The following is a 14142-nucleotide window of genomic DNA, read 5'->3' on the forward strand; positions in this document are numbered from 1 at the left end:
AAAAAAATTCTATTCAAATAAATAAAAAAAACTTGGAAACTTCACAAGAGTTAAATGGAAACAATTAGCTATTACTACATTTTCAAGCTTAGAGAAGATATTAATTTTGATTTTTTAAAAAAACGATTCGATTTTAAGCTCAACTTATTTATGAAAGAAGTTTAAAATAATAAACGAAAATGCATCGAGGTTTTTGGAAATAGAAACCATATGGCTCTCAATTTTGCGTGACTGTGAAAATAAATGATTAACCCTGAGAAACTCAATTTACTAAAAATTATTTTACTTCCATAGCGTAGCTAATGCTGAGCACTTTATATATACTTTTGGGGGGGGGGGGGCTGAGTAAATTTACTTCCTATAAAAATTTAATTTAAGGCAGTTGTTCTAAACCTGGAGGCAGAGGCGTAGGAACTTAGTGGAAGTAGGGGGAGCTGAGACACATTATGCCATAACCAGAAAATATTTTTTTTTTGGGGGGGGGGCACTTAATTTTTTCCCCCATAAGAAATTAGCTTCTCTCTCCCTTTCTCTCTCTTTCTCTTTCCCAGCAAAGTTTTCAATCATATTTAATAAATACATTGTATATGGAGATAATGAGGTGATGAAACTCCGGTTTTGAAAGGGGATTGGTCAATACTCAAAGATGAGCACGTATAAAAAAAAAAGGGTTCCGGGGGACCCTCCCCGCGGAAAATTTCAAAATTCTTGTTCTAAAAACGAGTTTTTAAGCGATTTTTTGGAATATTAAGGGGAGAAATGGTACGAATAAACTTCCCGGAAAATTTTTCGAAATTAATGTCTTAAAAACGGATTATATACTATATTTGTTAACGCTAGTGAAACTAATATGACTCGAGGGATTGTCCTCGACAAATTTTCAAATCAATTTACATCTCCCTCCCAATATTTCGAATTTGAGTATCCAAAATCGCAATTGTAGACTATCTTCAATGATGTCATGGGAAAAAGCTGTTCTAGGGCTCTACTCTGGTAATTTTTCAAAAATTGTCCTAGGGAGCGTTCTTCAATGGTGTTATCAGAAAAGGTTCAGAGGTTCCTTCTCCTTATTTTATTCGAAATTATAATCTCTAAAAAACGCGACTACGGATGATATTTGTCAGCTTTAGGGGCAGGTCCCGAATTACAAAATGTGAGGCCCTAGGCCTGCAATAATTTCAGGGCTCCCTGAAGACTCTATTAGCCCTGTCGGAAGGCATTTTCGTGGGCCAAAGAACTATGTAAATTATTTATCATGTGCATTCACGAATCCCCTTCGGGGCACTCGAAATTGTGGCATGGTAAATTCGCTACTGGCAGAATTAATAAAAATTATCCTTTAAAGAAGTTCTTTTCTAAATAAAAAGTCATTATTTTTTTATTATTACTTTTAAAAATACATGGAATTTTTTCGTATAGTTGTAATGCTATGCATAATTTTTTCAGTAATTTGGGGCCCCTTAGGCCAGGCCAATTAGGCCCAGGTCTAATTGGCCTGTTAGGTAATCAAACCCTGGTTAGGGGGCCGAGTAATTTTTTGAAATTGAATTTCCAAAAACGGAATATTATTTAATTTCCCATGTTATTGGAGAACGAGGTATTCAGGGACTCTCTTTCGGAAATTTTCAGGAAACCCAGTCCTGAAAACAAAATTTGAGGCGCTCTAATAATTTTGAAGGAAAGGAAGGACTTCGGCAAAGTAGCGTTTAGAAGACTGTTATATTCTGAGAACTAGAAAAAGGGAAAAGGATGAAACATTATGGTGGAGAAACAGAACAATAGAAATGTGAATAAAATATGACAACGTATATAAAGTACAAATTGAGAATGGAAAAAGGTTGAAAAACCAGCAAACAGCTGTTTCGGCGCTCTAAAATACAAGTGCCATCATCAGTGCATTAAAAACGAAGACAGGTTCACCCGACTAAAACACAGTCGAGGCGAACATTGGAATGAGAGACGAGTTGTAAAAGATATGAGAGCAGTGCCGGAAACGATGACGTCAAGGTTACGTCAGAACTCCAGAGGACAGTTGCACTCAGGAGAAAACGTCACGGACAAAAAATAAATCAAATAACAGACTTCCAAACATTAGGAAAAGGGGGAGTGCTAGACAAATCATTGACGATTAAATTAGCATTTTTCCATATGTAATATGACTCCCAAAAATCTAAATCATGAATGGACGAACACTCGTGAATAACTTTGGCGGAAGAAAAAATAAAATTATGACCGCAGGACCAACAATGTTGAGCAATAGAGGAGCGTTTGAGATCCTGTTTTTTGACGTAATTTTCGTGTTCTTTTATCCGGAATTTGAGGGATCGTCGAGTCTGCCCAATGTAGGCCAATTCGCACTGGCAGGAAACACTGTAAATGCCCCATTTGTCAAGGTTGTGAACAGGGTGTTTAAGCTGTGAAAATTTTAATTTATTAACAGGAGAAAAAGTGACGGAAAAATGAAACTTTTTAAAGATTTTGGCAATTTGTAGACTGATTTTAGGAAAAAAGGGTAAGACAACGGAACTCGAATAGTTCACAGGAGCAAGTGTTTGATTTTTGTTAGTTGAGCTACATAGCTTCTTATAAATGGTATCAATAATATCTGATGTGAATCCTCGATCCACCGCAATACTTCGTAGGTAATTCAGTTCTGATGAAAGTAAATTGGAATTTGAACAAATGGCTAAAGCACGGTAAATAAAAGATCTAAAAGCAGCCAATTTTTGTTTAGGAGGATGAACGGATAACTTGTGAGGGGGAAGAGAAACAGCAAAGGGTTTACGGAAAACAGTAGTTGTAAACGTATTGTCATGATGAGTGATGGACACATCAAGAAAAGAAAGATGATTACCAGATTCCAATTCAACCGTAAATTGAATATGTGGGTCAATAGTTTTTAGGATGGATAAAAGGTTATCAAGGTCACTGACAGACGAGTGCAAAAGTACAAAAATGTCGTCAACGTACCTGACGTAAAAATCAAATTGTATAATTTTAAATAATTTAAGTTCGAAATAGTGCATATACAAATCACTTAGAATTGGACTCAAATTGTCCAATAGCAAGACCTTCAGTCATCCGGAAAAAATTACCGTCGAAAACAAACGTGTTTAGTTTTAAGCAAGAACGTGTTAAATTGCACAATTCATTGATCTCAAAGTAGGAAAAGTGATGTTCAGTTAATCTCATTTTAAGGCAGTCTAACGCACCTTCAACAGGCACGTTAGTGAAGAGTGATTTCACATCAAAAGAGGCCATTCTATGGTTATTTAACTGAAAAATTCGAAGTTTGCGAACAAAGTCAAGAGAGCTCCGAACAGTAAAACAGTTGCTGGAAAGAAGAGGTGAAAAAACGGAAACTAAAAATTTGACCAATTTATAAGAAGCACTACCAATGTTAGAAACAATGGGACGGAGAGGAATGAGTGGTTTATGCACTTTAGGCAAAGCATAGAATCTGGAACATTGTGCAACAGAAGGAATCAGGCGTTTTTTGTGAAAATCTGGAATCAACGGAGATGACTTAATGGCGTTACTGATAGTTTTTAATTCTTTACCACAAGGATCTTGTTTGATTTTTTCATATGGCCCGTCTAAAATTAAGTTATTGCATTCGTTGATATAATCTTTTTTGTTTAGAACAACAATTTGGTCCCCCCTTATCAGCGTTTGTAATGACTAAATCAGAGTTAGCACATAAATCTCTTACGGTACGAGTTACATTATACTAGTCGACCCGTGCGGAACTCCGCACTGTGCTTCGAATCGTTTCATAAGACATTTCGCTCTTTAAAATTTTCAAAGAAAGAACATTATGAAGAAGACCCAAAAAAAAGTAAGCGCAGAAGAGAAGGCATGTAATTTAAAGACATCAGTAACAAAACCTCGTTAAATACAACTTAGTGATAATTTGATCATCGTTCACCTTTTGGTCGTACATATTTTCAATGCAAACATAAATATCATTAAAAGTGTGGCTGAGTAGTGACTCGTGAAAAAGCAATAATTGTGCATGTGAAAAAACAGGTTGTGGCAAATACAGTCCTGCCCATGTGAGCATCTGACGGGAAAAAAAGAAACATTAAAGAGATATTTATTGGCACGGATTCGAATTGGCGCCAGTCTGATTAACAACCCGACCCCAACAAACCTAGTATGTGCGCCTTCCTTTTTGAAAGCTATTCATTGAAGGAATGCGTAGTAAAAAACAGCAAAAAAGCTTTTTGCCAAAAAAATAATAATAATAATAATAATAATAATAATAATAAGATCATGCTTCCATGTTTTGTCATTAACCAGCATGATACGATTTAAAATTATTCGTAAAGCATGGAATTTGAATAAAGAATGACGAAGATCTCACGTAGCGATTAAAACAAACATTCTAGGAAGTAATAAATTAGATTGAAAATAAGTGTTTTTATCTTTGAATATTGAACTATTTCACATAGAAGGTTGCTTTAACCGTTACGGCTTAAATGCCCGCACATGTTTCTCTTTTAATCGAACACTTAAAATTCAGAAACAAAACCAGTTGAATTGAGTCCGTTTTTTAAGTGTGATTTTTCGAACGTAGACAAAATGTTTTTTTTTTTTTTCAGCAGAAAGCAGAGGAGTAGAAAATGATTTCTTGCTAATGAAGCTGATAATAATTTTAATGCTTTATATCGTATTCGCGCGAATAAAAAATTAAAGGTTTACTGAGTGAAACTCGTAGTTTTAATTTGGCGTAGTATTTTTTCATTTGTACAAAAGGTCGAACATTGCTATTGGAAACATCTACATTTCAGCATACAATGAAAATGTTTTTCTGCGCAAAAAGGATTTCCTTTAGGTAATTCTAATACTTTTTTATGCTTACATTATGCTGAGTGGTCTGGATGTAGTCAAAGCTTAAAAAAAGGGAAAAACACCTTTCGATTAACAGTCAACTTATCCGAATGATAACTGCAGCCTGCATAAAGGAGTCAAAACACCAAGTAGCATTCCCACTGCATTTATTTTATTACGTGTGTATGTTATGTGTACATGTAATGCGTAATACTAATATAAATTTGATATTATGTCGGACAGCCCAAGCTTGCCCGAAGTTCAGATAGTTTATAGCCGAACGCTCTACCGAAAAAAACTTATCAGTTTAACCGAACAACTAAGTCCGGTGCTTTTAAGCTCTATTAAAATATGAACACACACACACACACACAGGCTTTTTTTTTTTTTTGCCGAAAGCGACGTAAAAAATTGGAAAACTGCATTAGAACTTTACTGAAAAAAAAAAAAAAAAAAAATTCATAAGAACTGCAGGCATCAAGGTTTTGAAACAGCAAGAGGTGTTTTCGAAAACTTGATTTTTTGACCGTAAGTCTATTTTTCGTCATTAGCCAGCCTGATAAGTTTTAAAATGAGAGGGGAATAATATATAAGATAAGATATTGAAGAAAAATGGTTTTATTTTTGAAAATTTTTACAATTTGTTACCGCAGGCTGCTTGAACCGTTATGACTTAGATGGCAGCACGTGTTCATCATTTAACAGCACGGTTAAAATACAAAATAAATTAAACTATGCTCTTTTTTAAGCGTAGCTTTTCGAATGTAGTAAAAATGTGATAAGCTATTTGTTTTTTTGCAAAAAGAAGAAAAAATATATATTTTACCCTTCCAATTGAGGTAGTAATTTTTTTATTTGTACAAAGAGTCAAAAACTCATTAGAAGAATATATATTTCAATATACGATTTATTATTTTTTTCTGAACAAAAAACAATTTTATTGTAGTCTGAAATCTTAAACCTGTTACTTATATTTTCGCTTACATTATGCTTTAATTTTCTTACTAGAGCCAAAGCTTAAAAAGAAAAAAAAAAAACGTACAATTCCGAAGTAATTTAGCACAAAGTCACTTCAAGTTTTCATATCAGCAAGGAGCGTTTCCTTCTTACTTATTCTATTCCTTCATAGTTGTTATTCACTTAATTAAGGGTTCATGTAATACGCGATATTTCTCTAACTTTTTGTTGCAGATTGTCCGGACGTGGGCCCGAACACGCATTCTCCTGGTTACGAAGAGAACGCTCTGCCGATCATGCTATTTAGCTCGGTCGGTCATAGCGCAAATTAAAGTTATAAGTTTAACCGAAAACCTCATTCTGGTTCTTTAAAACAGGTTTTTCGGATGAAAAAAACAATTTTTAGATCGTGGGTCTATTTTTCGTCAGTAGCCAGCACCATTAGCTTTAAAATAAGGCGTAAATCAAAGAAATCGATCAAGAATTGAGGAAGATCTGGCGTAGAAACCAAAAACAGGCTACAGAAATAATATATAAGGAAGCTTGTTGTTATGGAACTGTGAATTGAAGTTGATGTTGTTAGAAATGAGCTGACGGATTGAATACTTCTGTGTGGAAGTTAAAAGTACTAAATTTAAAGGCCTTTTCGACCGGAGCAATTAAAAGAGGAAACGATGGAGTCGTTTAGATGGAGCCGCAAAATTACTATTGAATTTTAAAGCATTAACTTGAACAGAATATAAGGAAACATCTGAAAGATTGACGACAGCATTAACATTAACTTTTGGTAAGTTATAAGTTGTAAGATTAGAAGAAACTTTACATAAACTGGTTAACTTTTTATTAAGTACTGATTTGTGTTTGTTTGAATAAAAAGCAGCTCTCTGCCAAGACCTCCTGTCAAAAAATTCAAAATGACGACTGGAATTAGAAACACGTAAATGTAAATCAAAAAGCTCCTGTTCAATCATTACAACTTTTTGTCACGTATCTTGGATGACAGCTCTTAACAGCTGCTCTTTTTTAAACCTTTTTCCATTATCAATTTGTACTTTATATACGTTGTCATATTTTATTCACTATGCAGTACAAAGTTTTCGACTACTTTTTATGTATTAGAAATGTGTTAAAATGAAGTGTTCGTTATATATTTTATTATTCAGATAAATTTTAGTAAAAGTATTTGAGAGAAACTAAAATATTGTAGATTTTTTAATAAATGAAAAATAATAAATGAAAAGTTACAATTTTGGCATGAAAATATATCTGTAAGTGACAAAAAACATCTTAAATTAGGAAAGCAAAAAATATGAATAACTCTAACTTCGTAAAGTATTATGTTCAAAATTTTTCATTTCAATAAACTCGCACCTTTCAAAACAGATTTTTACATGGTAACTGTTTTTATAATCATTGAAAGATTTTAAGAATATTATAATAATAAAGATTTCACCGATTTTGATTTATGTGAATTTTTGTTCCTGTAGTGTAAGTAACTTTAGTATTCTTTGAATGATACTTATCTTTGCAATTTTATAACTTCATGAAAAAAATCTATCCCTGACGGTTTAAAATGAAACAAAGTAACGGGCATATTTTTTTTTTATTTATTTTTTTTTTTTTTAATTTTTTACAGTGGGATAGTTTTAAAAAATGCGTTTTTTTTTTATCACAGCAATGATTTGCGCCCCCAAAATTAATTTCTGAGTACGCCGCTGATTTATGTTGTTTCTTTTGATATTTCCCATCAAAAAATAAATAAAAAATTTGTTTGAATAATATCTATTTCGGGCGCTACGGGCTCTCTATCTGGCAACAGATTACTTTCGGTTTCGATAGATCATCGAACAATGACATTTTTGCGATCTGATGGTACCTTTTGATCGAAACATAGAATTTAAACCCGAAATATATGTACGTTCATGATCCCTCGAGAATTAGTTTAGGACTGTTCATTGTTTTGTAACTACATAATTAGACTTTCGGGAATTCTTTAAAGAATTTTCTTTGTTCGGGGCTTAACTTTTTATGAAGGAGTGAAAAATGATCAAACAGAGAAATAAACGACGGAGTAAAAAATAAATAAAAAAATTTGTTTGTAAATGGGGATCCCCCCCCTCCCCGAGCTCTTTTTATTTATTTTTTAATGTAGGTAATTGCAATGAATAAAGAACAATACCAATTGGTCTTTGAGTTTAACTTTCACGTTAAATTTTGCAAGTTTATTTCAATCAACCAGTTTCAAAGGACTCCGCTGGAAATTCTTTATATTGTGCCTAAGAAGTCAGATATCTTAAAATGAGATAAGTTTTTGGAAAGTTGAAATCACTTGATTTGAACAAGTTGCTTACCTTAGTAACCTTTTTTTTATAGTTATGTCTGTATCACATTCCATATTATTCATATTTAAATGCAAAACTGACTCACTATTCTTTTTGTGATCACGCGACACAAAAAAAAAAAAAAAAAAAAAAAAAAAAAAAAAAAAAAAAAAAAAAAAACGGTATGCGAGGCAAAACTAATAAGAATGTGAACTAAACTGCGATGCCGCTCTCGAAACACGAGCTCAAAGTGGGGAGCAAAATTTTTGCAGGCCGCGGGGCAAAGCCCACTTTTCCGTAGCCGGTAGGATAGCTTGTCTAAAATTATTTTAATCTTCTTCCGGCAATCAAGAGGTGTGTAAACAGTGAGAAAAAGGGTGAAGGTGGACTCAAGTGCACTGACCACTCCGTCTGTCCCCTGATTTTGTTGCTTATTGGGTGGAAATTCTTTGAAAAGGCAGATCACATTTTTGAAACAGGTTTGAGGTAAAAAATGTATGACAGAAAGCTGCTGTGCGAGAATTTTTCCGGGGGAGCTGAGCCGGTCTGAAATATTCCAGGGGGAGCTCAAACTCACCCAGCTCCAACGCCTATGCCTGGAGGGGGGGGGGGGAGGCAGAATAATTTCGAGGGAGATGTGTAAGTTTCTAAAATGAAAATGTAAAACTTCTTCATCCAGCAGTTCATCTACATTAATTGGGAATATATACCGCTCACTTGGAAGGAGAGTGCCACAATACGAAAAAAAGAAATTTTACAGGAAGAGCTTTTGAAGTTGAACTCTTCAGGCCATTTGCATTAAGAAAAGTAAGTTTGCTGTGCTCTCTAGTGGTTAATATTCGAACAAAAAATCTGTCATTATTTTCCAAAGAAGATAACGTCTTTTGAAGACCTTCAAGTGAAAAAAAAAAAGAAAATTAAAAGTTTCGTATTGTGGTACTCTTTTTCCAAATGAGAGACATATATCTGTACATACGTGAGAGGGTTATTTCCCCCCCCCTCCATAAACTTTCAAACGATCCAAAAAAGACTTTCGCCGTAACAAGGATTTGTAATGCACCCTTTCACGTTACAAGTATATGTTACATTCAAGCAAAATTCGCGTTTTTTATATTTTTTTCACAATTTTCTTGAAGTTCGGGTTTTTTATGTAAAAAACGAAAGCTATTTAAAACTACCAAGTAATAAATCTCAAATTCAAAGAAAAAAAAAAAAACAATGTATTTGTAATTGCAGCAAGTAAATAATTGAAAACTAATGTTTTCATTTTATTTTTTATTTCTTACTCACGGAATTTTTTTTTAAAAATATGTTCAATTGCTTGGAAATAACAATGGAAAGCATAAATGACAACAGACCAGACGGAAATACTTTGACCACATTGTGGAGATGCTCATTTAAGAGTCATAATGACAATCAGATGCTTTTCCCCATGTGATACGAAGTGGGGAGAAGCAAGTTCTAGAGTTTGCCGGGTCCACGGGGAGAATGCCAAGGTTGACCTTCAAAACTCAAGTCTTCACCAAGACAGAAGTCAAGTTACAGCGGTTTGATTTTCCTTTCATTATCAAATCCTTAAATTAAATATATTTAACACAACCACACACATTCTCTATTTTTTTTCACATCATTTGTCAATTTACACCCTTTTAAACCTCCAAATTTACGAGAACTACTTCTCAATGTGGAGTCGCACATCTCATACCTTTCCCTCCAGTGCCAAAATAAACTGGAATGAAGTATAGTTGAAATTTTTCTGTGCTCGGGGTAGGGAAATTTCAACAAAAAGGTGAAATTTCCGTGCCATACTCAGTTAGTAGAGAGATGTGTAAAAGTTGTGACAGACTGGTAGAAAAGTTTGCGGGCATAAAAACACAGATGGTTCTATTAAGTGGACAACATTCAGATCAAGATCTTTGATGAAAAATTTGAAACTACGTCAGAACTTAAAGAACTTTAACAGAAAAAGCACACACAAATTGATTGGTTGGTTAGGATGTGTGTGTGTGGGGGGGGGGGAAATAGACTTGCTCCTACCTCCACATGGTGAGTCTCAAGTCATTTTAAACATAATGGAAAAATAAGTAAACCATTAAAATGGATGTTTAAAATTCATTGAAAGCGTAAGCCCTGCCATAACTTGAATGTTTGACAGCACACTCAATCAGTAGACAGATGAACATAACTTGTGACAGAGGCTGAAGGAAAATGTCGCAAGCGCGAGAACCGAGAAGGTTTTCATAGAAAATAACTATCAGATGAAGAACATTTGACACAAATTCAGAATTTAAAGAACTTCAACATAATGAATCCCACCCAAATTGGTTGATTGAGTAGGGTGGTGAGTGGGACTCGACTTGCTGCCACCTGATTAGGCTCGTCATTTAGGGTGTGAGGGGGTGGTTAATTGCCTCCCACCATGGCTTTAAGAAATGGATGTATTTACATTTGGGTGGCCCTGATTTTTTTGCTGTTTTCCGTTGAAACTTCCATTGAATTTGAACCTTTTGACCCCCCCTCCCTGGAAAAATTTGAAACGACGGTCCAGCATGTGGTGAGTTCTGAGTCATTTCAGCACAAGAGAAATGCATGTAAAACATTAAAGCAGATGTTTAATAGTATATTTTTATAGCTTTATGCCAGCTTAAGAATTTTTGAAATAATATAACTTTTACTTTTAAAAGGGCATTTTAAGGGTTTCTGAGTGAATTCAAATGATCAACAGTGTGCCATCAAGTTTTTTCTATACACTGCGGTGATTACTACGTGTGTTTTTTACACAATTAGAATTGAACTAAGCTATTTTTTGAAAAAAAAAATGTCTTTAAAAATTATCGATTTTTTAATATTTTTTGAAGGGCTCAATTTCAATTTTTTAAAACTGTTAATAGGCTGACAATGTGCAAGTTTTTCGCGCTATTAGAAGTTGATTAGAAAAAAAAGTGGTTTTCGACCCAAACTAGTATGGGTTAATTCCATGTGTGACACACTACAAATTGAGAATTTTAAGATACAAATCTCTCTTTATTTTAAACTTATTGAAGTATTATCTCCTTTTTTTTCAGCATTACTAATTAGCATTGAAACAAATTATTCAACCTATTATTATTCACTAAAAGCTTCACATAACAGTTGGAAGTATTAAAGTACAAATGTGACTCACACTACATGCAAAAGAAAGTGATATTTTAGTGATGTTTATATCTTGGATACCTTCCTCTTTAGCAAAATTAAAAATTAAACTTGTTCTATTTATGCATCCAGAAGGTTCAAAATTGAGAAAAATATGCAATATTTATTAATATAATCTATTTAAAAATATTAGGGGGCTTTTTCATATATGACTCTCACTACATATAGATTGCGACTCACAACTACAGCTTCCAATTTCGAAACACAAAACAAATCATCCAACTCATTTACGTATTTTTCAACATTGACATATTTTAGACAACATAAATCTCAAAGAATGTTTTAAAGCAGAATTACAAGATTTAAATTAACTCATAACATAATTATTAAAGCAAAAATTTTGAAATATGTTATGCATGCACTGATTAAACGGCTCTGGAAGTCAGAAAAAGTTATATCTACGACAGATATATCTTCAACTTTAGGCCAAGAGAAACGTTTGGAGTCCTTATCAAACCAAAAAAATTTTACGGTTACGACACCTAAGCTTGGTTTGCCAAGAACTTGACCACCAAAATACAGTAAAACCCCTCCTAACGGACACTCCTCTTATGCGGACAATTTTTAATTCCCCAGTTCCAATGCAAATAACATTATTAAACCCCTGTCCTAAAGACACCTCTCTATTGCGAACAAAAATTTTTTTTCCCGTTAGTGTCCGCATTAGAGGGATTTTACTGTACTTCATTAGTCTTTTGCCAGAAAAATGAACAAGAATCCAGTCCGCAAAATTAAAATTTGAAGATTCTTCATCTGCATGTAAGTTTTCTAAGTCTTCTGGTTAAAATAATAATTTTTCCTAATATCCATGTTAGCCTGAAATTTAAATAGCTTAAAACAATGACCCCTTGTCCTGTTTTCAGTGCTAAATTTTAGCCCCGTAACATCTTTCGTTTTAATAAATTTAAACAGCTGAATCATGTCCCCTCGGTCTCTTCTTTGCTCAAGACTGTACATTTTTAGCCTTCTCAGCCTGGAATCATAATCTAAGTGGGAAAGTCCACTTATTAGCCTTGTAGCTCGCCTTTGAACCATTTCCAATACATTAATGTCTTTCTTAAGATAAGGAGACCAAAACTGAACAGCATACTCCAAATGGGGTCTTACCAAACTTCTATATAAGGGCAGAAGAACTTCTTTAGATTTATTTGAAATAGATCTATTGATAAACCCAAGCATCTTATTGGCTTTGTTGCTAGCAATGCTGCACTGTTTGCTTAACTTTAAATCCTGACTTATTAAGACCCCCAGATCAGTAACTTTGTCTGCTGACTAATGACTGAACCTTACAAATAATAACTTGTACACTTATTTCCATGTCCTAAATGTAGCACTTGACATTTCCCAACATTAACAGCCATACCCCATTTATCAGCCCACTCCGTAATATGATCCAGATCCTCTTGCAGCTGATTTGCTTGTTCTTCATTTTCTGCAGTCCCCATAACTTTGACATCATCAGCAAAACAATTCATGTTCCCAGAAATATTTTTGTGAATATCGTTCATAAAGACAATAAACAAAACAGGCCCTAACACTGATCCTTGAGGAACCCCGCTTAAGACCTCACTCCAATTAGAATAATTTCCCCTTACAACTACTCTTTGTTTCCATCCGGTCAGCCAGTTTTTTACCCATATGAAAGTTTTCCCTCCTATTCCTATACCAGCTAATTTGCTAAGTAGAGCAACATGCGGTACCTTATCGAAAGCTTTTTGAAAATCAATGTAAACAACATCTACAGGCTTCTTATTGTCCAAAGCCATGGTAACTTTGTCATAGAAATGTAATAAATTAGTTGCACAAGATTTACCTTTCCTGAAACCGTACTGAAACTAGTCAATAGATTATTAATCTCTAGAAAATTTACTATCTTAGTTTTCATCAATGTTTCAAAAATTTTGCAAACCACCGAAGTTAGACTCACAAGTCTATAATTTCCAGCACTCCCTTTAGACCCTTTCTTGAAGAGCGGTGTAATGTTAGCCAGCTTCCAGTCCTCTGGCACTGTCCCCGAATTATAAGAAGCATTGAAAATGTTTGCAATTACATCTGCTAATTCCTCTGCACATTCAACTAAAATTTTCGGATAAATATTATCTGGCCCCGGAGTCTTAGTCTCTTTAATTTTTTTCAAATGAAGTAAAACGTCATCCCTGGAAAATACAAAGTCCTCAAGCTGTACTATAGCTTGTGTCTTGTTGGTGTCAACTGTTGAGATACAGTTACCGTTAAAAACACTCGAAAAAAAGTTAGTAAGAACATTAGCAATATCACTATCGTCCTGAATTAAAATTCCGTGCTCATCAACCAGTGGCCCAATATGACTATTTCGAACTTTCCCCAAATTAGCGTATGCAAAAAACCTCTTGGGATTCCTGTTTATGTTATCTGCCAGTCTTTGCTCCAACTCTCTTTTCTGAATCCGTACCAAATACTTAAATTTACGTCTTGCCTTACAATATTGGAGCCTATCTGCACTGTGACCTGTTTCTCTAAACCTATGAAAAGCAGCTTGCTTGTAATTTAGAGCGTCTTTAGTTTCCCTGGAGAACCACATTGGCCAAATTTTAGTGTTGACACCCTTTCTCCTAAAAGGAACATGATCCCTAACCGTATTCGCTAGATTTTCCTTAAACTCTGCCCACTGAAGATTCACATCGCTACTGTTCAATCCAGAAGAAAAAACTGCTTTCAAACTCTGCCGAAGTGCCACAAAGTCAGTATTTCTGAAATTAGGCAATGTCTTTTTGATGCTAGTTTGTTGCCAGATGCAAAACATAAAAAGCAATTTTTGCATAATGTGAAATGTCTATTTACTATAAAAAAAAATTAAGAA

This window comes from Uloborus diversus, unplaced genomic scaffold, assembly GCF_026930045.1.
Source record: "Uloborus diversus isolate 005 unplaced genomic scaffold, Udiv.v.3.1 scaffold_1148, whole genome shotgun sequence".
Taxonomy (NCBI): Eukaryota; Metazoa; Arthropoda; class Arachnida; order Araneae; family Uloboridae; genus Uloborus; species Uloborus diversus.